The sequence below is a fragment of the Bidens hawaiensis genome, unplaced genomic scaffold (genome assembly GCF_021521415.1).
Source record: "Bidens hawaiensis isolate Kalapana, Puna unplaced genomic scaffold, B.hawaiensis_p1.1 tig00001299_1, whole genome shotgun sequence".
Lineage (NCBI taxonomy): Eukaryota > Viridiplantae > Streptophyta > Magnoliopsida > Asterales > Asteraceae > Bidens > Bidens hawaiensis.
In genome coordinates this window covers 2,126,999-2,154,362 of record NW_027491074.1, presented here as the reverse complement: position 1 = coordinate 2,154,362, position 27,364 = coordinate 2,126,999, and positions in this window count along the sequence as shown.

The window sequence follows — 27,364 nt, the reverse complement described above, 5'->3', positions numbered from 1 at the left end:
GGGGAATGTGGGTATCCGTGCATCAAAGATCAAACTCTTAAAGACCCAATTCTCCGTCTTCAAATTTTTGAAGAACGAATCACTGGATGATATTATCACCAGATACTATCATCTAATGACAGAGCTTAGCAATTATTCGATTGCTTACCGAGAAGAAGAGATCGTTGAAAAGCTTCTCGATGCTTTCCCACCGAAGTGGGAAATGTACACCGTTCTTATGAGGGAAGACAGAGACTTTCCTAATTATGATCTTGAAACGGCAGTAAACAAGCTCAGAACTTATGAGCTTAATATGGTTCGAAAAGAAACACCAACAGATCAGATACAAGACCCTGGTATGTATGGTGCAAAGGTTAACTCAGGCTCAAGTTCGAGGCCTGAATCTGCTGCTTTTTACTCGAAAGGGGAGTCAGGTCCTGACTCTTCTCATGAAGGAAACGTTTCTGTGAACATGAACGGTGATGTATGTTTCGTTGCTGGAGGATCAAGTACTTCAAAGCCTCAAGCATCCTCAAGTGGTTTTTCTGCAAATGCCTCAAGCAATAATTATTCCAAGATGCCTATGAGTGTAAAATCTGCTGAAGAGCAGTTTGCAGTCTATGCTTCATTTATTGCTTCCTACGAAAACTACATCCAGGGGAAGATTGTGGACCCGCTGTACTGGATGAGGATTACGACCAGATCGATGCTGATGATCTGGAGGAGATGGATTTGCAATGGCAAATGGCAATGATTGTGAGGCGTGTAAAACGGTTTATGAACAAAACCGGGAGAAAGTTTGTTGGTGGTAGGCCCGGTTTCGACAAATCCAAGGTAAGGTGCTATAATTGTCAACAGTACGGGCACTTTGCCAAGGAATGCAGAAATGAGAGGGTTGAACGAGGACAAGGTCGGCCTACACAACACTCTGGAGTTAACAGAGAGATTAACGCCATGTTGACCAGAGAAGCAGATGAGTACAACTGGAACCTGCATTCAAGTGGTTCTGGTGAGCAAGCGAACATGGCTGAGGCTGAAGTTAAAGAATGTGAGAAGGTTGATGGAATTGAGAAAGCTACTGAAGAAGAAACAGCTTTCATGGCTGATGACAAGGACACTCGCTCCGAGGTATGTAATAAGAATATTTGTACTAATTGTGAAAATTTGTCTGAGCAACTAACAACAATGACTGATCAGTACGTCCGTTTAGATGCTGACTTTAAAACTATTAAAGAAGATCACCATTTTACGAAAGCAAGAGAAACAAGTTATAAAATTAAAATAAAAGCATGTGAAAAAGACATTCAAAGCTTAAAGCTTAAACTTGCTGAGAAAATTGAAATAATTGATCTTAGTTATGAAGTTTTGGAGGAAAAAACTAAAGTGATTGCTGATCGGGATAAACAGATTGCTGACCACCAGGTGAAGGTGGTGGAACTGAACCGCAAACTTGAGCAGTTCAGGAATTCCTCGGCAATCCTTGATCACCTCGTGAGTGATCAAGGTACCTCTGCAAAGAGGGGAGGAATCGGTTATCACGAAGTTCCACCACCCTTTAACCACAATTATACTTATAATCCGAGTGTTCAGAAATCTGTTGATTTCGAGGTTCCTCAGACAACTCCTATCAAGATTACAAGTGTAGAACCAAGTGTTAGCTGTGGCGAAACGAGTTCGCCTGTTTCTAGTGTGAATATTTCTGTTTCAAGTCTTGTCTCATCGGATTCGGATAAGTTGTCCGAATCTGGTCAGACAAAAGAGAAGGTAAGTTTACCCACCGAAGGAGATAAAAATAAAATTTCTAAAAAGAGTTCTCCACTCAATCCGTACGTCCCACCTTATGTGAAACGAACGGCTGGTAACACTGCCTCTACATCCAAACCAACATTTGACAAGAAAATGGAGAGTCGATGTTGCTTTAGATGTAACAAGTTAGGACATCTAGTTGCAGATTGCCCTTTGAAGCCGAGATTCAGAGGTGTGAAGCCAAATAAAACTGAGTATAAGCGTCATTTTGTTACTGCTAAAAATGAAAACTTTAAAAAATGCCAAAACGTAACGAATTCAAGTTTTCATAAAAACAAACCTCAGTTTTACAACCAAACCACAAAAAATAACACTTTCAATTCTCAAAGGTTTGGGAGGCATTACACTCAATCTGCAGGGAGATTCCCTAACAGGACTTACAGAAATTATCCTGATGCTAACTTGAGAAAGCCAGGGTACGGGACGTATCGATCCAAGACCAATTGGTCTTGGGTCCCAAGATTCTAACTCTTTGTTTTATTGTGCAGGAACAGTTGAACAGGGCTGCCAACAATCTTTGGATTGTAGATAGCGGCTGTTCCCGGCACATGACAGGCAACAAACACTTGTTGCAAGACTTAAAACCTGTTCAGGGAGCTAGAGTTAGTTTTGCTGGTGAGAGCGGTGGAAGGATTACCGGTAGAGGAACTGTGTCGAATGGGAGAATGACACTTGAAAATGTAAACTTTGTGGAGGAGTTAAAGCATAATCTGCTGAGTGTGTCGCAGATTTGTGATAAAGATTACACTGTCCATTTCACGAAAAAGTTTTAACTTTGAAGACAAATGCATAGCCTGCAAGAAGGGAAAGCAACACAAGAAATCCCATCTCACCAAGAAAATTAACTCAATTGCCGGTACTCTAGAACTACTTCATATGGATCTCTTCGGTCCCGTGAATGTACAAAGTCTAGGTGGTACCTCTTACTGCTTGGTGATAACTGATGACTACTCGCGATACTCGTGGGTATATTTTCTGAAAACGAAAGACGAGACGACTCAGATGGTGAAGAATCTCATTACAAAAGTTGAGAACGTCATGAGTAAATCAGTTAAATTCATCAGAAGCGACAATGGAACAGAGTTCAAGAACTTTGAAATGGAAATCTTCTGTCTTCAGAAGGGAATTGAGCATCAATACAGCGATCCGTATACTCCACAACAGAATGGAGTGGCTGAAAGGAAGAACAGAACGTTAATTGAAGGAGCCAGAACTATGCTGGCAGACTCGAAGCTTCCTGTGATGTTCTGGGCTGAAGCAGTTGCTACAGCCTGCTATGTTCTGAATAGGGTGTTAACCGTTAAGAGACTTGGAAAAACTTGTTACGAGCTTATGCACGGAAGGAAGCCCAACTTGTGCGGTCTTGAACCATTTAGGTCTCCTTGTTCGATTTTGAAGACTAACTCGAAATTCGGTGAAGTAGCCGATGAGGGAATCCTAGTCGGTTATGTTGTTGGGACTCCCAACAGACGGGTCTTCAATACGTCGACTTGCAAGGTGGAGGTGGTTTGTAACACCGACATTACTAGTTACCAACCGCCAAAACCAAGCAATGGACCTGCTGAGATTTTCGACTATGTTAAACTCTTTAAGTCATTTAACGTACCTAATTTGGAAATTTCTGAAGAAGACGAAAGAGCTGTGTCGAAGATGATACTTGATGAGGAAGAGAATCTATTGCAACATCAGATGTTTGAGAAATCTCAACCTTCCACATCAAACCCTATCGATACCCCTACGGCCTCAACTGAAGAAGAATTTATTAATCCTTTTCACTCTCAGCCAGAAACAACCATAGATGAGATCTCTTCAAATTTGGAAGATAATTTGCATGTCGGTGGTGTTCCGACCACGAGAATTCACAAAGATCACCCATTGGAGAATATTATAGGTGATGTGTCCTCCGGTGTACAAACCAGAAGTAGCTTGAATGAGCACACCTGTGTTTATACAAGCATTAAGGAAACGGGTATTCTGAACGAATGTTTGTACTCTTGCTTTATAAGCCAAATTGAACCAAAGAATTATCAAATGGCTTTAAAGGACAGCTCGTGGGTCGAAGCCATGCAAGAAGAGTTGGCTCAGTTCAAGAAAATGGAAGTTTGGACTTTGGTTGAAAAACCAAGGAATGTGCACGCTATAGGCACAAAATGGGTGTTCAAGTGTAAGAGAGATGATAAGGGAATTATCGTAAGAAATAAGGCGAGGCTGGTTGTTAAAGGTTTTAATCAGCAAGAGGGTATTGATTACAATGAGGTGTTCGCTCCTGTTGCCCGGTTAGAAGCGATTCGATTGTTTTTGGCGTTTGCTGCATTTAAAAAGATGAAGGTATTTCAGTTGGATGTGAAGAGCGCGTTTCTAAATGGGAAAGTTGATGAGGTTGTGTATGTTGAGCAACCTCCGGGTTTTCCTGACCCAGACTTTCCTGATCACGTATACAGGTTGAGCAAGGCGTTATATGGGTTACATCAGGCACCTCGTGCCTGGTATTCAACGTTATCGGACTACTTGCTGGAAAATGGTTTTGAAAGGGGATTGATTGACAGTACGTTGTTTGTGAAGAGAGAAGGATGTGACTTCCTACTGGTTCAAGTCTACGTGGATGATATCATTTTTGCTGCATCAAGAGTATCCATGTGTCAGGATTTTGAAGCTGTCATGAAGAAACGATTCGAGATGAGTGCTATGGGTGAACTAACTTTCTTTCTAGGTTTGCAGGTTGATCAGAAGAAGGACGGGATGTTCATTCATCAAACGAAGTACGTTCATGATGTGCTGAAAAGATTCAAGATGGAGGACAGTTCTCCATATGATACTCCCATCTGCGTCAATCACAAATTGGGTGCTGAATCAGATGGTGACGCAGATGTGGACCCAACTCTGTATCGGGCGATAATAGGATCATTAATGTATTTAACTGCTTCTAGGCCTGATATAATGTTTGCTGTTTGTCTTTGTGCACGTTTTCAGGCAAATCCGAAAGAATCTCATTTGAAAGGTGCAAAGAGGATACTACGGTATCTTAAGGGCAAGCCGAAACTAGGGTTGTGGTACCCAAAGGGAGGAGACGTTGAACTGGTGGCGTATACAGATTCTGATTATGGGGGTTGCAATCAGAGTCGGAAGTCAACAACAGGAGGCTGTCAGTTTCTTGGAGGAAGATTAGTTTCCTGGCAGTGCAAGAAACAGACATCAGTTGCAATTTCAACATGCGAAGCTGAATACATGGCAGCATCCAACTGCTGCTCTCAGGTTTTGTGGATTCAACAACAATTACGTGACTATGGTCTGAATTTCTTACTCACTCCTATTTTAATTGATAACACTGCCGCTATCTCAGTAATTAACAATCCCGTGAAGCACAGTAAAACTAAGCATATTGACATTCGTCATCACTTCATACGGGATTGTGCTGAGAAGAAACTGATCAAGATCGAAAAAGTTGATACACTTGAAAATTTTGCTGACTTGTTTACAAAAGCGTTTGATAAATCCAGATTTCAAAACCTAATTGAGCTGAACGGGATGATCAATCCCGAGTAACCATGTTTGTTTAAAAAAAAAAAAAAAAAAAAAAAAAAAAAAAAAAAAACTGTGTCATTATTGCTTAAAATTAGTCGGTTACCTCAGTTTGATGGACATATCCTCGGATATGTTTTGGTCCTCGTTTCGACTTAGAGAATGAGGATAGCCATTAACCGGAAGACTGAAAGTGATCGGGGCAGTTATGACGTTTGTTTTCTTTCTGTTGCTGAAAATTAGTCGGTCATACATAGTTAGAAGGACACATACTTGTATGTGGTCGGTCCAGTTGATCCATTGGATCTTCAGGATTGCCGTTTACCTGACGACTTTGACATGATCGGGGCGATTGAATTCAAAAATTTTATATGGGAAATGAAATTACTTTTCAAGTCTAATACTTCGTAAGAAGTTCTTTGCTGTGTTTAACAGAAAATTGATCCAACCTTGGAAAATGATATATATACTGATTGTGTGTGCTTAACTAGTGAAGTTATTAGGCTTAAAAGGCTTTAGAACAGTCATTGTATGTCATGGTAATTTTCATGGTGCGTAAAAGTGTATGTGATACTAACTTAAACTACTCGAATTTACGTGGAAACTCCTTAAGAGTTTTGTATGTCTTCATACATATCTTTCCGAATGATAGGCAGAAAAGCGACCACCCAGTCATACACGAGCCCGTGAGTGTTCTGATTCCCGTGAAGAAAGCATTTCAAGACACTGCAGTGATCCAGATTCGGGACTTGCAGTAGTGTAGTACTCCGAAGTCAAAAAGAATGTTTGGTTTAAAAAAAAAAAAAAAAAAAAAAAAAAAATTATTATACATGTATATTTTTAGTACTTATGAGACATAGTAACAATCAAGACTTCTCAAGTCTGGAGTAAGAAGAGAACGGGAAGCAGACAACGAGTATATACAAGTTAATCAGACACTATGGGTCGAAGTCAATTCGGGGTGACTTGGGTATAGCCAAATACGCTTTGAGAATAGATAGAAGACATCATTATCTCTGAGTTGTTGCCCACTTAAAATTTTGAGCTTAACTGAACCTTAATCCGTGTCACAGAAACAATGAAAACCATTTAAGTTATTTACATGCTTACAACCTGTTTCTCTATGTCATAATACAGCTAAACACGGATCCAAGTAACAGTCACGTAATTAGTATGATTCCTGTTGGGATCTTTTCTAAAACATAGTGGTCTCTGACTAGACTGAAATTTGATCCCTTGTTTCGTTAAATTTTTTATAAGTTTTTCTATTTTTGTAGTTGTGTTATTATAAAATTGGTTACTTGGACATGATCATTTTTGTTTAATTCTTTTTGGAATCTTCTAATGTTAAGTGCAAGATTATTCAAACTTAAAGGCTGATTTTGAAATTACGGGCGAAGTTGTTGAATTCGGCGAAGTTGTGCTTAACTTCGCCTAGGCGAAGTTAAACGTAACTTCGCCTGAACCAACTCAGCCCTATATAAGGCTTTTGAAACAGTAACAGTAACATATATTTCATTATTTCCGGCGAACATATAATCTATACCAGATTATCGGCGATCTTGTTTTACCATTCGTTTTCGATCTTGTGTTTCTAGTTTCTACTATACTCGTGGTATGTGTTGTTAATATCATTCCCAAACATACTCGTTCGGTATAGTTTTACCCGGTTCGAGACCTCGGGTCGTCGAACCTTCAAAACCAAGTTTTTCACCTTTGTGTTACGTGTTCATGGACGTCCTTTACGTCTCAATATCATTAATCTCTGTTGTTATTCACTGATGGATCGTCAAATCGGTCCGAAAACATCGGATCTAAACCTTGAATCTGAACAGTCGCCGTTTCAGATTCAGGCGAAGTTAAGGTTTAGGCGAAGTTATCCACAACTTCGCCAGGAGATTAATTTCGCCTGTGGCGAAGTTATCCGTAACTTCGCCTTGAAGCTTAATTTCGCCTGTGGCGAAGTTATCCGTAACTTCGCCTTGAACTCAAGTTCGCCTTAGGCGATGTTGTGATACGGCGAAGTTATCATCAACTTCGCCTATACCAATTTACTTAACAGTTTTGACGAACTTACAGTTGACGAGAAGTTGTCCCCAACTTCGCCTCACCTATAAGTTCGCCTGTATAGGTTTATTCACAACTTCGCTCGTGGTACTTAGCGAACTTGTGAGTTGCTTACACACTGTCTAACTTGTTTTGTTTGGTGCAGATATGGCTGCTGTTGGAGGTGCTGGTGGTGACGACGGTGATGATCAACGACAATTCTTTCCAGCCCATAACCAGTACATCACGTTAGATCCAGACGCACGAGGCGTAGAAGACTACAGGGAGATTATCACGTTTCTCCTGCGATCAAGAGTCTTTCACGCGCTCACAAATACACTGCCCATTTCTCTGCCTAACATTGAAGACTTTTGGCAGACAGTGTACTATGATTGCAGGCCTGAGCCTCCGGTGATGCGAGCAACCGTAAATGGTCATAACATACAGTTTTCCTCGGAAGACATACGGTTGGCTCTGCAGTTCGGTGAAGAAACAAGAGATGACCCAACGGAGTTCGTGGCTCCTTTCCGGGATGGAGCTTATTTGAGGATGGGTTATTCGGGTCCGCTGGGGGACTGGCAGAGGAGGAAAGGGTTTCTGCTGGATCAGTGGCGCTTCCTGATGCATGTGTTGATTGTATGCATGTCCGGCAGGAAGGCAGGAACAGACGGGATGGGCTCGACGATGCAGTCGGCCATGATAGCGCTGACTTACAACCGCAGATATTCTTTCAGTCTGCTAATATTTTACGAGATCGATCGTCAGCGAAGGGCTGTGGCGCGCGAGCGATTCACTATGTATCCTCGTTTCTTACAAATGATTTTAAATCATGTCGCTCCGTCGCTACCGCAGAGACGCCCAATAAGATACGTCGAATGCGTGACGAAACGTATCTTTGCTCAGTGCCGCACCTCGAGCACTCGTAGCAAGCCTGAGCTGCGTCCCAGGCATACTCCCTTATTCGGATATCTCATCAATCCGGAGTATGTTCCTGCAGGAGGGGACGAGTTCAGAGACCCGCAACCACATCAGGCGGCAGCACCTCATGCTGTATCAGCTGCGCCTGTTGTTTCTACCGTTGCCTCTGCTGCTGTGCCAGCTACTGTATCTCATGCTGTGTCTACTGCTGAAGATGTTGATCTTAATGCTGCCTTTGGCGTACATGGTGTGTTTGATATGGATGTCTCGGGTCCTCAGTTTATGGATGTTACTAGACCAGTTACTTCGGTAGCTGACTCCGATCTAGACGAAACGTTTGCTGAGGCGAGACGACTTATGGTGTCTCGGGAGAGAACTACGGGAAAGAGGCCGAGAACTGTAGACGAGGATGAGGATGAAGTTGATGAAGAGGAGGCAGTGCAGATTGTGCTCAGACGTTCAAGAAGAGAACAGAGAGGTATGGGTTCGGGAGCTGGAGAATCTTCAAGGCTGGTACGTTTTGCTCCACCTGCCTTGTCTGGTATGTCTCTTATTCCTACTACAGCACAGGTTACTACTGTCGAGACGTCGGCCCCAGCAATTGTGTCTCTACCACCCCAACCGCTTAATCCACCGGTGGTAGTTGCACGATTTGTGGAGTCGACCATCACTACTACTGCAGGGTTACCAAGTGTACCACCTGCGGTCACTTCTGCTGCTGATGTCCCGCCAACTCCAACGCCTACTTCAGATTCCGAGAGGATTACATCACTAGAGCAGATTGTTGTTGATCAGACAAAGACCATTCAGAGCCTAGTGGAATCCAATCGACTACAAGCAGCCCTCCTGGTTGAACACGGAAAGGTAATAGATGCCTTCAAGGCATTCTTGGCATCTCAGGGGGAGAAGACTTGTAGGGGAGATGAGTTGAGGACGAAACGGAGAGAAGATCATGACGATGATCCCAATGCACCGGAAGGTGCAGGTGGTGAGCTGCCAAGAACCTCTCAGGCTCTTGGGGCTTCCACAGCTGAGGGGGAGTCTACAAATGCAGCTGGTGACGACGTTGTAGCAGTTGATGACGATGCGGATGTTGAAGATGTTATCGACGCATTGAAAGAGTTGGATGAAGAGGATGATGAGTTTATGATTGAAGATGATGTGCTGCCAGTTGATGAGATCGAGAGGATTGGAGAGCAGATTACGGTTGAAAACATGTTAGAAGAAGGTGAGATTGTTGATGACTCCGTGGAACATGAGATTCCGGAGGTTGACAGACCAGGTTTGGGTGATGAGAATGCTGAGGAAGATGCTGAGTGGGAGGAACAACCGAAATGGAAGGAAGGTTGTGCCCACTGGTTCGTAAAGACGAAGAAGCCGGCGGTCCCTAAGATGTTCAGAAAAAGTTACAATATTAAGGGATACGCGGAAGCCAAGAAAGGTATTATCTGCTGGTTATACGACGAGCAGCTGCGGCTCTTCGTGATCAAGAGGTACGATGGCATTCAGTACTTCCAGAGAAAGTTGAGATCTCTAAACACACTGCCAGAATGTGAAGTAAAAGATTTAGCCAGATTGGGATTGGTAAACAGAAGTGAAGACAACATGGCTAGAATCATTGCGAAGATCGTATGGAAAGAGTGCGTTAAAGAGAAAAAGTTTGAGCTACTGAAACCACAAAAGGGAAAACTTGTCGAAGACAAGGATAGAGGTCTGAGAGTTGATGGAAAACCTTGGATGGTTATGAAATACAAACCGATCCGGTGCCTTAAAGAAGTACCGATGAAGTTCATGCCCAAGGACGTGCTCAAAGATCTAAAATGGTGGTACGTGGATTGTGAGACAGCTGAAGCGGTAATGGAAGATGAGGATGAACAAGAAGTACTTCGGGTTTACGACCCGATGCATCTTGTTAATCTATCGAAGGCTGATCTGAAAGTGCTCAACGAGAAGAAGATCTTCTACATTCCTGCTTGGAAGGATCAAGCTAGGAAATATCAACGGGTGGTGTCGGTATGTGTTAGAGAAGGAGCGCATGCGTAGAGATGCAAGATTACAAGACTCAAGATTTGAAGATCAAGATATGAAGCTACTGCCAAGGGGGAGTCTGTTGGTACATGTGTGTCAGTAGTTCATAGTCTAGCATTTGTAATCGAGTCTGTAATGTAATTATGTTTTGATTATGATTATTTGTGTAAATCGCGAAGTTGTCAACAAGTTCGCTATGGCGAACTTGTTGAATCAGCGAAGTTATTGACAACTTCGCCTGTGGCGAAGTTGTCGTGTTTATATACTGTTCAGCGGAACAGTTTATGGGTTGGTCGTTTAGGGTTTTGTTTCAGTTGTTCAGTAACCGAGTTACGTGTCATAGTCTGTAACAGTGACCTCGGGTCACGTGTTTGTTATCAATATAACGTGGTTGGTTTATTGATTGTGTGTTCGATCTCTACATACTCTACACTCGTATCTACCTACGCAGGGATTCCGCACCTGCGTTGTTAGCGACGTCCCGTGTACGATCCGTCCAGGAGCCTACACATACTCGTAGCAATCCCAAGCCCAGTAGCGATTTCCTTAGTGATCCTAGCAGTCAAACGGTGATCACGAGCAGCCGACGGATGACGTTGATTACGAAGATGAGTTCCTAGGGAAGACATTCTACGAGGACAAAAAATGAAATGGTGAGATGATGGGTAAGTTGTGTGAATAAGTTGATGTAGAGGTGGACAACAAAACCGGTTCCTGGAACCGGTTCGGTGGAACCGAACCGGTTCCTACCCGTTTTTCGTAGGAACCGGTTCGGTTCCGTTTCAACCCGACGATCCGGGACCGGTTTGACATTTTTGGAGGTTGACCGGGTAGGAACCGGAACCGAATCGGAAACGGTTCGACCGGAACCGGTTCGGAACCGGTTCTAGCCGTTGGAGTAGTTCTAGCCATTGGGAAACGGTTTTATGGCCGTTTTTTGACCGTTGGGGTCAAAAATGGCCGTTTTTTGGCTCCCCAAACACCCCACTACTAGTATAAATAGGTATTTGGTGTAATGGGTTCATCACAACACTCAAAACGCAAACCCGAACGCAAAAAAATACAAAAAACGCTATTACAACGTTCTGAGTTCTCTAATCTCTTGTTTTCTCTTCTTCTATATTCATATTTGTTGTTATGGCTGCCTCACAATCATCGGTTGGTCAAGGTTCCACCGCCGGACCAAGTTTCGTTCGTATTGTACCTCATAATCGTAATCAAGAGATTTGGTGCAATTGGGATTTGGTTGAATTGAGTGACCATTCATTGAAGGCTCGGTGCAAGTTTTGTGGGATTTATTTAAACCCACTTTCGAATTCAAATTTGAAGAAACACATCGAAAGACCGTATTGCAGGGCGTTGAAACAGAACGTCGAGTCGCAACAAACGCAAATGGATAGTGAAGGCGGAATATTTACATACCAAATTGATCGAGTTCAAGATCGTATGGCGAAGTTTGTGATTCAAGAAGCTTTGCCGTTTAGCCACTTCGACAACCCTCGCTTAACCGCCATGATTCGAGATACGCTTCAACCACAATACACTCACGTAAGTCGTCATACTCTTAAACGTTATTGTTTAAAATTGTGGAAGAAGGCCAAAGAGGTACTAATTGCATATTTTGAAAATATAAATACGGGAATAAACTTAACTAGTGATGTTTGGTCGGCTCCACATGGTCTACCCGAATCTTATCTTTGTGTCACCGCTTATTGGGTAGACCCGTCATCGTGGGAAATGAAGAAACGCACCATTGCTTTCGAACTCTTTGAGTATCCACATACGGGAGATAATTTGTTTGAAATTTTAGATTATGTTATAAAAACTTATAAACTAGAAAATAAAATATTTTCAATTGCATTTGATAACGCGTCGAATAATACATCGGCGGTTGATAAATTAAAATTAAAATATACGCCGATTTGCAATGGTGTATTTTTTCACTCAAGGTGTGTTGCACATATCATTAATTTAATCGTGCAAGACGGACTTGCTTCGGATGAGGTTACATCGGTTATAAACGATTTTAGAGTAATGCTACATGAAGTTTTTAAGAAAAGTAAAAAAGACAAATGGATTATAGAAAATTTTGTAAAGATACGGGAAGAAAAGCTTTGGGAGCTAATTGGGATGTACCTCATCGATGGAATTCCACTTGCATAATGTTTCAAAGTGCTTTGAAACAAAGAGAAACTTTACAAATGTTTCATTCTAGTCTTGCCGAGAATGATTTGGCAATCCCCTTTTCAAATGAGAAATGGGAAATTATCAATGACTTATCGACTTTTCTTGAAGTTTTTAAAACATCAACTACGAAACTATCGGGAACGTATTATCCGACAAGTCCCTTGGTTCTTTCGGAGTTATTTTTAATCGTTAACAATCTTAAAGAATTTGAAAATAAAAGTCCAATGTTTTCAAACATCATATTACCAATGAAGTTTAAATTAAAAAAATACTTTCTTGAATTGCCACCGATTTTTACTTGCGCCGCTGCTTTAAACCCAATGTTAAATGTTACGGGGGTTGAATGTGTGATAGACGAAATTTTTTCAGCCTTAGATATGCATGAAGTTGACCCAAACTTTTCAACAGAGGCACAAAATGATTTTAACTTGAATTTTAAATTTATGTATGACTTTTATATAAATAAATATGGGTCAAACATACACATGCCTACGCCGGGGGGGTCTTCATCAAGTTCAAGTGCTACTAGAGTACGAGACCCCATGATTAGCCTTATGAACACCGTTCGCAACGTAACAGCTAAAAAACAAAGGGGTAACACCCCTTCAAGCGAACTAGGAAGGTATGGTGCATATGATTTCTCTACCGGTTTATCCGAAGAGGAATATGGCACTTTTGATGTTTTGGCTTGGTGGAAGGTAAAGGAAACCGAGTTTCCGATTCTTGCCACCATGGCCCGTGATTTACTAACCGCCTAAGCTTCTACGGTAGCTTCGGAATCTGCTTTTTCTCTTAGTGGCAGGGTAATATCGGTGAGAAGAACAAGACTGAATTCGGAGTCGGTGGAGATGTGCATTTGCTTGAAGGATCACTTGGACTCAATCGATCGTGTTCAACACGTAACCACTCTGGAAGACGAAACACCACTTGATGTTCGAGTGCACGACGAACAAGAAGGCGTTTCTACAAGTAATTCTGATGAATAAGTCGCCACTCAATAATTACGACGAACAAGAAGGCTTTTCTAGAAATAATATGTCACAACTTTATATTTATAAGTTTAATGTTTTGTTAGTTTGTTTTTGAATATTTTAAAACATGTAACCTTTTTTTTGAACTTCTTAAAGTAAATAAAATGAATTTTATGTTAATTGTTTTTTTTATTTAACATGTTATACAAATACGAATCGTATAACACCGCTCTTGATTATAATTCAGCATTTGACTTGCGTAAGCCAAAAGACTATAATACATAGCAAACTCAACAAATGTAACACGATACAGATTTAAGTTCACCATTACACGATACACGATACAGACTAATCAATTCAAACACGCTTACACTCATAGCATTAAGTTCAATATGTTGTTTACCATTGCTCTGTGGGTGAACAACAAAAGTAGCATGAGCCTCTTCAGAAATCAGAAGAACACAAATCATCACCTACACAAGCAGCGGAAACGAAAAACGAAAAAAAAATAATATTTTACACTGTAACCGGTTGGAACCGGTTACAGTGTAAGAACCGGTTTAGGAACCGGTCAGAACCGGTTCCACCGGTTCCGGGTCCGAGGGTTGGGGAACCGGTTCGGTTCTCTAACCGGTTCTACCATGGAACCGGTTTAAACAGTGATGTTGACTAATGGAACCGGTTCTGAACCGGTTCCGGTTCCTTTGACCAACCCGATTTGATCACCTATAAGTTGATGTAAGATAATAGAGAAGTGTACCTAAATAAAATTGTGCAAGTGATGACTCGATGACGAGTCGGGATTTAAAATAAAGTGAATAATTTAAAATAAGGAATTTCCCACAAATAAAAAGGCAATCTACCAAAAATAAGGGGATTTAAAAATATTTTGAAAGTGAGGCGTAACCTCGGAATTTGTGTATGTGCGCAATAAATAAATAAGATACAATACAATAAAATAATTAATCTAATTAAGCTATAAACAATTAAGTAGCACATAAGGCAGTTTAGATAAGCACGTATAGGGTCCTAACATATGACTAGGACAATTTCTAACTATCTATCTTATAACCTTCGGCTCAGATACCAATCTGTCACACCCCAACTTAATGCGGAAATGCCAGGGCATGATCCGATTACCCACAGCTCGAAGATACTATCATAATATAAAAGTGACAATATCTATTTAATTATTTTATTTCAAATGTGTACACAATATCCAAATATAACAAAACAATTCAAATAAATATATATAACAAATTTAAATTCATGTTTGTCTTCATTAAAACCCTAAGGTCTAAATGTCCATACTTCAACTTCAATTCAATAACAACCTACATATGTGTAGAAAAAAGAGTTTGTCAACAACACATGTTGAGTGAGTTTATCACCAGTTATGCAATAAAATAATATTAATATAATAAATAAGAGAAATATTCAAAGCGTAATAAATGTGGTAATGAAACCAAACCATGAACAAATAAGTTGTTGATTAAACCATTGCCAAGCGAATCGGGCGTTGGTCAATAATAATGAGAATCCAATACAAGGGGATATGTGAGACCTCTCCGAGCACGAATACGCACATAAACAAGTAAGTACATAACAAGTATATTTGATTAATCACACACAATTATACGTTTGCTATTTTTGTTATATATGTATAATATGATATACGCGTATGTCCCATAAACATTGTGAAATTGAGTAAAATAGGGGAATGATAAAACTCACCTTAGATTAATGACAAGCGATTAATTAATGACTAACGAATAAGCGAGTCGTCCACTACACATCAAACGATATGAACAATCAGAATCTGAATCTTTGAGATATGATAATACAAGTAAAAAACAAACTCGTTGCCGCTGGAATCGATCCAAACGGACCTCTAGAACTCTGGTTATGTTAAATTAGAGATTTAAGCGAGCTGGTACTGACCAGAATCCGAACACCGATTCAGAAGTCGGGTTTTGGTCATTAGCCTTATAATTTCATTACGAGAATAAATATCTTCTGGACCGAACGCTGAATCCGACCAAAAGTATGAGAAAATGGATAGTCAATGTTATTGTCTCAGAAATTGATTGAGGGGTATCGACAAGTGAGTATTAATGAGCTTTTGATCGGTTGACAACTTACCCGGATGGTGATTGTATTAGTGAGAAATCGAGGTCAAAGGTTTAACGAATGTCAAAGTCAAACTGCAGCTCTTAGTCTTCAAGTAAACAATCAAAAACATGCAAGAAAACATCGGTTGAGAGTAGATGACAGCTGGGAATGCTTAGTTGCAGTAAACTTTACGGTTTGAAATTATGATGTGTTTATATAGGGGTTAAACCAACTTGTTGGACAAGAAACGGGTCGATTTTGGTAACCGAATCATACAATTAAGAATGAAATCGGGTCATATATTCACCAATTTATTAACCAAATTACTGATTATGAACCTAGACATCATTACACACTAAATACAATAACTTGTGGCTCAATTTTCATGATTTAGAGTTGATTTAGTAAAGATTTAGCATTAAACGAAGATCTAAAATGAAAATGGCTGATCTGGTGACGTCTTCGCACAGCACTAAGGTGCAAGGCTGACATCTTCGCGCCGCGTGAAGGTGTAGCTTCACCAGAATTTCAACTTTTGACCGTTTTAGTCCCTGTTGTTCCAAAAACGCATTTTTAAGCCGATTTAAGCGATTTTAAGAGTTTGTAAGGGCTATTTGGCACTAATGAAAGTTAAGGAATTATAAACTAAGGTAAAAATAATTATTCCACTAATAAACGCATAATTTTATTAATAAGAAAGATCCGAATAATGTTCGTTACCCGATAAACAAATACAAATATGAGTACTGAAAACCCGAAATGTTGCAGATGACGTGACGTTCTTCGCCATAAATTACACTTAAGCAATCAAACATAGCTTCTACAAACCACGCTCTGTACTCTAGTAGCTTCGCTAAATCAGTATTCAAAAAGGTCTCGCACTCTTTAGGTCTTATTTTTTTTCTTTTTGCTTGCTGTTGATTTCAATTTTCAAGATGACATGCATTGAAGGGTAGAACCTGACTGAAGTTGTTTCGGTTATATGCACATGGCATGTTTTATAATGTGTCTTGGGCTTTTATGATTTTGTTTTAAGCAAGTTTTGGTGTTCTTGTGTTGAAGATCTCAAGAGCTTTTAATGAAAAGTGTTGTAATTGGGATTTAGGCTCCAATATTTTGAAACGGTTTTGCAGAATATATGGATTGGATATTTGATGAAAGTTTATTTTATGTTCGTGATAATTAGCCCTTAGTTTCCGTAATTGATACGTTTTTTGAGGCATATTGAGTTGTTTTCAGGAATAATTGTTGTTTTTGTGGTTTTTAAGGAAGAACAGAGAACGGGTAGTGACGAAGTTAGGAATCGAAGCAAAAAGGAATAAGAATAACTCGAAGGCGTCAAAGGAAATCGAAGCAGTCAATCCGTACGAACTATAAATAAGAATAAACACAACTTTTAACGACTATTCTATCAGGATTTTAAGGTTGTTTAATTGTGTGAATTGTTTTAGAAGATAGTTATTATTTTATTATAATTTATTACAAGTATTATAGCCCTTTTATTATTATATTATTATTTATGTTTAACGATAATTTTTTTATTAGTAAGATATAAGTACTTTATCGGCGAGAATATGAAGTTTATACATTCGACATACTTGCACTATTGTTTATAAGTTGCAAACATAACTATTGCTATAACGAGACGATTGTAAAACATTAAAGTTTACGTTATGTTTAATAAGCGATTTATAATGACCGTTTACGAAGACGAGAAACTGGGTTTTTTTAAATGTGAAATGGTGAGATATCATTTATAATTGATTTACATTATTTTTATTTAATTTAAAAAGGTTTTTAAAAATTATTTTGATTTTTAAATGATTAAAGTGATTTATTAGTTATTAATAAACTGTTATTAAACAATATAAAAAAAACGTGACTGACCCGGGCTTTCAAACCCGGGTCTTGAGGGTTATAAGTTTAGTGTGTAACCAGCTGCTCTAAGCTTAATATTCGTTTAGGTCATGGTTTTAAATATATATATATATATATATATATATATATATATATATATATATATATTTATATATATATATTAGTTTTCTATGGTTTTAATTAATAATAATAAAAATAATAATAATAATAATAATAATAATAATAATAGAAACAGCTTTAAGAAAAAGAAAGGATCGCTTGACCAGGGTTTCGAACCCGGGGATGCTGGTTACAAACACCATGGACTAACCAGTTGCTCTATGATTGATATTTAGTTTAAGCTTTAAACAAATTATATATATACAATACTTAAAGTTCATCTTCTTCCTCATGAAGTACCCTAATTTCAATTAATGATTCTGTTCCATGTTTGCTCAATTAAGTTTAGGGTTATTGTTTATCGATGTATTAACATACATATATCAATTACCTTATAATGTTTTTATTTGGCCGAGATTAAAGTCACCGGAAAATTTAAGAAAGTCTCCCAATTACAGATAACTCAGTGTATTAGAGGGGGGTTTAGAGGAGTGAGCAAGTTGTAATGAAGGTTGGGTCTCTATTTATATAACGAATTTGAGCGTATACGCGTTAGTATTATTAATTCGATTTCTGGATTTTCCGGTGATGATTACGGGATTATATACGAGGCATAAATGTAATTAAATTGTTGGTTATCGATTAATATTGACGGAGAACCATTTTTATATAAATAATTCAAGTTAAAACGCGTTATATGGTGGGTATTAGCTACCTTCGGCGCCGATTCCAGCAGTCGGAGGGTGGCCGGAAAAATAGGGGTTACGGGGGCATAGGGTTGGGTTTTAATATTATTTTATTGTTTAATAAATATAATTTAAATGAATGTTACATTTTGAACCCTAAGGTTTTAGGATTCTTTTAAGTTGAAATTTAATATTAAAATTTTTATTTCTAACCTTAAACTTTTATAAGTTAAATTACATAGTTTTTGGTTTTGAAAATTTACGTGTTTAACCCGCATGGCTCGATTAACGTTAAGGCTCGGAAGTTTTATATACAATTGGATAACAAACTTCGCAACGAATATTGGACAATAAATGTAGGAAACACTTTATTAATGATAAATAATACATCGAAATGACCCAACGGGTCGGGTTAACAAATACAAATACGGATTGAAAAATTAACGAATGTCACAATCATAGTAAGTACGATTGTGTGCAATAACTCAGAACTTGGAATGATTTTGGGAAATGGGACAAATGCAGATAAGGGCATGGTTCATGCGTTGCTGGTACATCTTATATATAAGTGTCTTTCTCATATTTCCAATTTGTGGCGTTTTTCGGGTCATTCGGTGTTATTTTTTTACGTATATATATAAAATTTGTTAAAAATTTTAACAACTCCATGTAGTAGTTTTTTTCCTTTTTTTTTATTTTATTTTTATATTAATGTCAGGACAAATTAACAAAAGTTGTGAATCATGTAACATACGTTTATTTTGGGATCTTTGTTTATTAATAAGTGAAGAAGTTATTGAGTAGTTTGTTTGATGTGTTGCAAAACACACGTATTTTCCGCACCTTTTATCTACGTATTATATTATATATTATGTGTTTTTACTTGATTTATATGGGTTTTACATAGTTTTAATAATCATGTAGGTTTTGGGTTACAAGGAAGAGAAACCGGGACTTTTCGAGGAGCTTACGAGCCTTTTACGCAAACAAGTTCAACACAAAGCTCAAAGCACGACCCATATGCATCATGGAGGCCCAAATCTTACATTATATTATAAAAAAAATTAAAAAAACCCTAAGCTGCCAGGAGGGTTCCGATTGCAGGAACAGCAAGGGAAGAAAAAAAAATGTTTTGTGGAGCTAGGGTTGGAGCTTGTGGCGGCTAGGGAAGGAAGAAGACACAACAACCAAGCCTCGGGATCATTCATCGCTGTTTTTTACAGCCGAGAGCAGCCCCGGAACATCTCATATCCTTACATCTTTTTCATTGTTCATACACTTTTAGTTTCTTGCTTAATTGTTGAATTGTTTTGCAATTACTTAAGAGATTGAGTTGGTTATGAGTAGAATTGATTGTTGGATGATTATTATGATGATTGGTATGAGTTATGTAATGTTTTTATTGAGTATTTGTTGCTGTCCAAATAATATGCTTGGCTAATCTTGTCAGTTCTACCTAGGAATGATGATAATTGTTAGGTTTTGATAGGTTTTATGGATTGTTTGATTGATAGACGTATATTGCTATTGTAAAGTTTAATTTAGACATGAAATAGGTTGTGTTGAGTGGCTGGAAATTTTGGTGATTCATTGCATAAACCCCGTGTGTCGGTTGATTAGTTTTGTATTGATTGATCGATGCGTTGTTTGATTCAAGACTTTGTGTTTAGGGTTTGTTTGCGGTAGGTACCACCTTAGGGTTTTGTTGCATGATATATTGGATTAAGTACAGCGGTTAAACACCTTCTTTGAGACCGAGAGGTGATAGGAAGTTCAGGTTGTCTCATTGCCTTTGCATGATAGAATAAGGATTGCACGAGAGCGAGTTTGTGTTTTGTCAGGTTTAGGTGTTTGGAGCGACTAGTTGATCTATTTTGGTTTAAGTTGAATTGTTCCTCTATCCTTGGTTGTGTAGTATTCATTGCCGTTAGGGTCGAGTGTTGGTGAGACCGAGAGGTGAGTCAACATTAGAACACGTTAACAATTGTTTCCCGGTTTGGTCGTTTTAGGCGATTTTGAGTAGTTTAGCTTGTTAAGTGAGACCGAGAGGTGATCCAGTGAGCCCGAGCGATCCTTAGTCATGTCATCTTTAGGGATCGGTGTCTTGAAGTCATCCAATCCATTAGCTTGTTAGGCCTACAGTTTGATTCAGACCTAGGTAGACGTTTTTCTCCATCCTAAGTTAACACAGTTAGTTTGTCGTTAAGTTTTCTATTTTAGGTAACTTTGTCAGTCAGTCTAGTTAGTTCAGTTCAGTTAAAAGAAATCAAAAATCAATTAAATATAATTCTTAGGTAGGTATTGTCTAGTGTTAGTGATCGTTAGCGTTCTGACGTGTCCACGTGTTCGATACTCGGACTTCCTAGATGTAACGCCCGTTAATTTCGGTTCCAAGAGTTAAAACTCGTAAAGTATGTATAATTCTCGGGATTTAACCGACGTTTCTCGAAAGCCTTTACGTCATCTCGGTACGTTAAACCATTTAACTTTTCTTCCACAATGCCTTATACTTCTATTTGGAGGGACTTGGATGTAACTTCTTATATTATAACATAAAAATAAAAACCTAACCCTAACTCCTTTAGGCGCAGCCGATCGGACCAGTCCCCCCCCCTAGCGATTTATCTTCTGTGCAGCCAAGTTTGAACTGTAAAAACTTCAATTCAAGGTCGGTTTTATGATTCCCCATGTCTTTTTCACCATTAAACCCGTTATTGAACACGTTATGATTGAGTTTTGATGATAACAGTTTGCTGACAGATTCGTATACGTTTATTGTAGGGTCTGTAAAGCGATGATAATCCATTGTTTTTGATCGATTCTTCTTTCCATGATGTTCTACTTTGAGTCTAGTTTCCAGAAAGGTATAATATGTAATTTTTGGACGAGATTTGAATGGTTTTTATGAATTTATAAGATGAGTGTCAAAGCTGATGCGGGATGATGGATTCTGGTCTATCTTCCCGACATCATAACTCTTTTTCAACAAGTCCAAATTAGTTGGTTTCACTTCTGGAACTTAATATTTTGAGTTAAGAATCAAACCCAATTGGAATCGTTTAATTTGGTTTGCTAATGATTTTATAAAAATAAAATAATTTTGTTGCACACTGAAATAGCTGCACGTACCTTACTGTGTTGGAGGAATGTTTATAATTTTTGTGTCTAATAGAAAAATATAATAAAAATATTTTTGTAAACCAAAGAAATTTATTAAAGTCTGGTAAAAATTTAATAATTTATTTCAAAGGTTATACTATGTAATTAAATGCATCTTTGCATGCTAAAATCTACACGTTTTACTCGTTATTGATCGATAAGTTCGTTTTAGGCTTAACCGGTGGATGTTCAATTGTGTTCTTGTCGGGGATGTTTGAAGTGAGTTTTTGCACCCCAATATTCCTAGGTATGTCCCGTATATCATACTTAAGTATTGTGTTCATTGGTGTTCGTTAGATTGGTCAACTAGTTGTAGCTTGATTGTTAGTGTTCGGTTGACTAGAATTGTAGTTTGGTGCGTTTAACGCGAGGGTTGAAGTGATTAACAACCAATTCAGCTCGGGGACACTTGGTTTGATGTACGGGCTGTTCAAAATTCATGTTTATAAGTTATGGAGCTGAATTGGTTGTTGGTTACTCCAACGGGTCGGTACAACGCGCAATTGCGTTTATTGAGTAGTTGGTGCGTTGTACTTGCGAGTTACCGACCCATTTGACTCGTGTAGCTTCGTGTCGACTTGTTGGCTGTGATTTTATCATGTTGGGTCCACACGGGGCTGATTTGGATGTTAATGGCCTAATCGACTCTTAAACGCGCGTATTAGTATCAACTAGTGCTCCCGGGGGTAATTTGGGAATTCTTTATTCCCGGGAGTACCTAAGGGTCGAATTGGTGAATGTGAGACTTCGGGGGCTGTTGTGAGTAAGTTTGATGAGGTCGAGGGTTTAGGTAACTCGAACCATATTAGAACGTCTCGTAGGATAAACGGTTCATCTTGATGTCATTAGTATTGATTGAATGTAAACCGACAGGTGTTTGAGTTTTGGGATTTCTTAGAGATTCTCTAGCTCGTGGTGAATCCGTGTCTTGTGTCAGGTGAGTTCATGATGCCCCCTTTTTACTCTTTTAAGATTTTGGGCTAGCATGCACACCTAAGCGATTTTGCTTGATGAATTGTTTAAAATTATTTTGGATGGGCTTACTTGTATAGAGTAGGCCTTGAGATGATATTATCGTATGTATGTATAATGTTTTAAACGATTTTATATAGGCTTGCTAGTATATGGTAGGCCTTGGGATGTTAAAAATATATATATATGTGTGTGTGTGTGTGTGTATACATTATTGTTTGGCCTATATTTGGCGATGTTGTAGTCGTTTCGACTACTGATGTTGCATATGCCTACTTTGTGTTTGCATGCGTTGATGTTACGTGTTTGGGTTGTACGTTTGCTCGACCCTGATGTTATACGTGGATGTTATATATATATATATATATATATATATATATATATATATATATATATATATTTTGTATATGTATGTATGAGAATGTTTAGTCTTCAGTAATGATGACTTAATGGATGCACTCTTTTTATTTTTAAACTTTTGGTATGACTATCATAATTACCATTACTGATATTATTTACTTAAAACTTGAACTCACTCAGCTCAAGCTGACTTTGGGTGCGTGTTAGTGTGAGTTTCAGGTTAAGAAGAGGATGCCTTATCGCTTGGACGTGCACGAAGCTACTTGGACGGTGAAGGGCATACGTGGATGGAAGAATGTATTTTGAACAATTTTATTTTAAATAGATTTATGAATTATATAAAAAAAATTGGTTTTGGGCAAAATTCCCAGGTTTTAGGGAACTTATTTTACGATTTATGTTTTCCGCTGAATTTACACTCTGAGATGTTTGTTTTAATGGAAGAAACCATTTTCAAGTTTAAATATTTTCTTAAGTAGTTTGTGTGAATACCAACTGTAGGGTTCCCGGGGATCGGGGCCTTACACTAGATCTATACTACTTGCGATCGGTACACTTGCCGGTTGTGTGTGGTTTTAGGATTTTCGTTTTATATTTAAAGCTTAGTTGTGAGGGTCATTATTATAGGGTTATCCGACGCACATCAAGTTTTTGGCGCCGTTGCTGGGGACACGGTTTTAGGCGTTTTGAGAGCAATCCGAGTTAGGACTTACCTTTTGTGTTACTTGTAATTATTTTTGTTTTATTTTGCTTATTTGTTAGAATAGTTTAGATAATTTTATTTCAAATTATAGTTTTATGTGACAGACTCGATCTCGTGGACCACCCGACACTAAAGCATTCCCCGAGCCAGAGAGAGAGTTTCTTGAGAGACGTCACACCGTTTCACCATCTTCCACTTCTTCATCTGTTGACTCCGACGATAGAGATAGGATCATGGGCGACAATCCACCACCGAGGAGGACAGTTGCAAACAGGGCCCGACCGGCCAATGCTGGCGCGAGATCCAGCATCGCACCACCCGCCATTGGAGTTAACGCGAACTGGCAGATTCCTTCGAATATTCTGAACACCATTTCTCATTCTGGTCAGTTCCATGGGTTACTTCACGAAAACCCGCATCATCATCTCACCCGCATCGCGCGTATCTGCGACACCTTCCATCTTGCCGGCGTATCCGAAGACACCGTGAAACTCCGCATTTTTCAGTTCTCGCTCATCGATATAGCGAGTCTGTGGCTTGAGTCCCTCCCACAGGGCTCCATAGCTACTTGGGCTGCCATGCAGACCCTATTTCTTGAAAAATACAATCCTCCGGCTAAGGCCGCTCGTTTGCGTAACCAGATACATTATTTTCAGATGGAGGATACCGAGAGTTTCTACGAGGCATGGGGCGTTTTAAGAATCTGTTAGCGTTGTGCCCGAACCACGGCTTGCTAGATTGGGCATTTTTCGAGAAGTTCTACAATGGAGTGACGTACGTGACGCAAAACATGCTCGATACAGCTGCGGGAGGAAATCTGCTGTCGACAAAGGACCCGGATGAGTGTATCGCTTTGTTTAACGGGTTAGCTATGAGTGGTTACCAGCGACCACCCGCCAAGGGTGGTAAGACCGTCGATTCCATTTCACACGGCATTCATTCGGTGGACACGACCACCGCACAGGTAGAGAGGCGTTAGCGCATATTGTGAAGGACTAGCAGACGAAGAGCAAGCTATGCGAACTATGCAGAGGAGGGCATGATACCGTTCAGTGCCCAGTCAGTTCGCAGGAGGAGGCCATAGACTTTATAGAAAATCCAAACCGAAATCCTAATTCTTTCAATTCTTATAACTCGGGATGGAGAGGCAATCAGAACTCCAACTGGAGGGGCGGTAATCAGTCCGGTTTTCAGCAGCCTCAGAGTTTGTTTCAGGACGCCGGTGAGGGAGCGAGCAGTGGGGAGAAGAAGCCCACTTTGGAAGAGATGATGGCGCAACAGACGCAGATGCTGTCACAGCTTATGACGCGAGAGGATTCCCGACATAAGGAGACCCAGGAGAAGTTTTGGGAGCACGAGCAGTTCATGAGGAATCAGGGAGCGTCGATTCAGAATCTCGAGCGGCTAATGGGAGAGATAGCCAGTCGATTGAACGAGAGGCCGCAGGGTACACTACCGAGTAATACCGAGCAGAACCCGAGAGGATTCGTGAAGGCTGTGACGACGAGAAGCGGTACAGGGGCACGAGATAAGCCTGGGATTCAGCAGAGGTCTAGAGGAGGAGTCGTCGAGGAGCCTGCAGTAGTTGTAGAGGAGCAGGTGGGTGAGGAGATTCAGATGGAGTCTCCGCCGACCCAAGTGCATCAGAGGAGCAGCCCAGGGGGTTCAGCACAGGCCGATAGACAGCAGTTACCGAGCGAGCCACCGAGAGTCTACAAACCCAGATTGCCATACCCCGGGAGAGTCCGTAGAGATAGAGATGAGGAGCAGAACTCCAAATTACTTGATCTTTTGAAGCAGCTTTACCTTAATATTCCATTCCTTGAGGCACTGAATCAGATGCCTAAACATGCGAAATTCCTTAAGGATATTCTCTCGAATAAGGAGAAGTTAGCTGAGGTCACTTCCATCCCTTTGAGTGCTAGTTGTTCTGCTGTCTTACAGAGGAAGTTACCAGAAAAGATGGCCGATCCAAGGAGTTTCACTATTCGCTGCACCTTGAGTGATGATACGATGGTTCATGCGCTGGCTGATCTTGGTGACAGTATTAATCTCATGCCTTATTCCGTGTATCACAAGCTGGGTTTAGGCGAACCGAGGCCTACCAGGATGAGTATCCAGCTTGCTAATCGTTCCGTGAAATACCCTCGAGGGGTGGTCGAGAACATGCTCATTCGCATTGGTAAGTTCATCTTCCCGGTGGACTTTGTTATTCTTGACATGAATGAGGATGATAATGTTCCCTCATTCTGGGCAGACCTTTTCTGGCCACCACACATGCGTTGAGCGACGTTCGCGATGGCAAACTGATCCTTCGAGTAGGGGATGAGAACGTCACATTTGACGTTCGACAGTCACCTAAGCATCCCAAATCGGCTGATGACTCCCTATACTTCATTGATACGATCATGACTCATGTGGGGGAGTTTTCCAGTGATCTCTGTGGAGGCTCTGCTTCCGACACACAGATTTTAGATACGGAGCTTCCAGAGGTTGAGATGGTCGCCTTGACTTAACACCCCCCTGATGCTGACATTGAATTGTCTTCCTTTGATTCTGAGTTATCTACCGGAGATCATCGTGTTCATCAGTTGTACGAGTTGGAGGAGTTATGTGACCATACTTACGCGCATTCATATCGTTATAAGCAGCAGGTGAAGGAACTGTAGGATCTTAAGTTGAAGGGTATTGAGCAGTTTAAGTGTGGGGATTTGGTCTTATGGTATAAGTCCCGGTTGAGGCTATTCCCGGGAAAGTTGAGATCCCGTTGGTCAGGTCCGTTTATGATTACTAAGGTTTTCCCGGATGGCACTGTTGAGATCAAGGATAAAGGCGGGACGATTATGGTGAACGGTGATAAACTGATGCACTACATTGGTCGAGGTATTCTACCTTGACTCGTTCTCTGAGACGTAGACGTGTGGATGCATCACTCAGGAGACTGTCCGAGTTGTAGAGTTTGTATTTTTGTTATATGTTTGTGCTATCTGTTTTATTTGTTTTGTCTATTTCAGGATTTTCCAAGATGAAACTGCTCGTACCCAATCTCCATTCGAGTCGGTCGATTTAAGGGGTGTTCCATTAATGAAAAAAAAAATTATAAAAACCAAAAAACACAAAAACATGTTTATTTCTTTATGTTTTTTTTCCATGTTGTACGACCGCTACATGCGAGCGAGTTTGAGTTTTTGCAGGTTATATTATGCGCATGGTAGCTATGGTGGCATTTTGGATCAGGTTCTCCCGAGGTTGCGACCGCGAATAAAATGCTATACGGTTGTTTGGATACTACTCAGCTATTGAGGATTCTGCACACAAACCAGGGGAGTAACCCGTTCTTTGTTTTAGTCTTGTATACTTTATTTTTATTTTCTGTTTTATTTTTATTTTATTTTATTTCTTTTACTTGTACTCATCGAGGACGATTTCGTTCTAAGTGTGGGGATGGGGTTTATTTTACTTAGTTGTAGGAAAATTTTTGAAAAAAAAAATAATAATAATAAAAAAATAAAAAAAAAATATTGAAAAATTTTGAAAAAATAGTCCCTTGAAATTTGTTTTCTCTATGTTAAACAGGAGATGATATTATTACCGAGTAGTGGTTATTTTATAACTTCTTGGTGTTTTTTAAATATATATATATATATATATATATATATATATATAATAAATAAGAACAGTGCCCATTAGACCCTCACGTAATGTATGGCAACCGAACAGTTGAGACTCAGTAATCGATGTGTCGGTAGGCTCAGCCTTTGAGAATGAAAGGGTGGTTTGGTTGTTGACCTAATTAAACCTTTTAAATGGCCTGACTTTAGTGGGAAACATCTTAGGGGTTTTGTTTGTTTAACTAAACTCGTGATGGGACTGGAATGAAAAGCCGGGTCATACTCAAGCCTTGAGTCACATGATCGTCTGTATATATTAGCTTTTTTTAT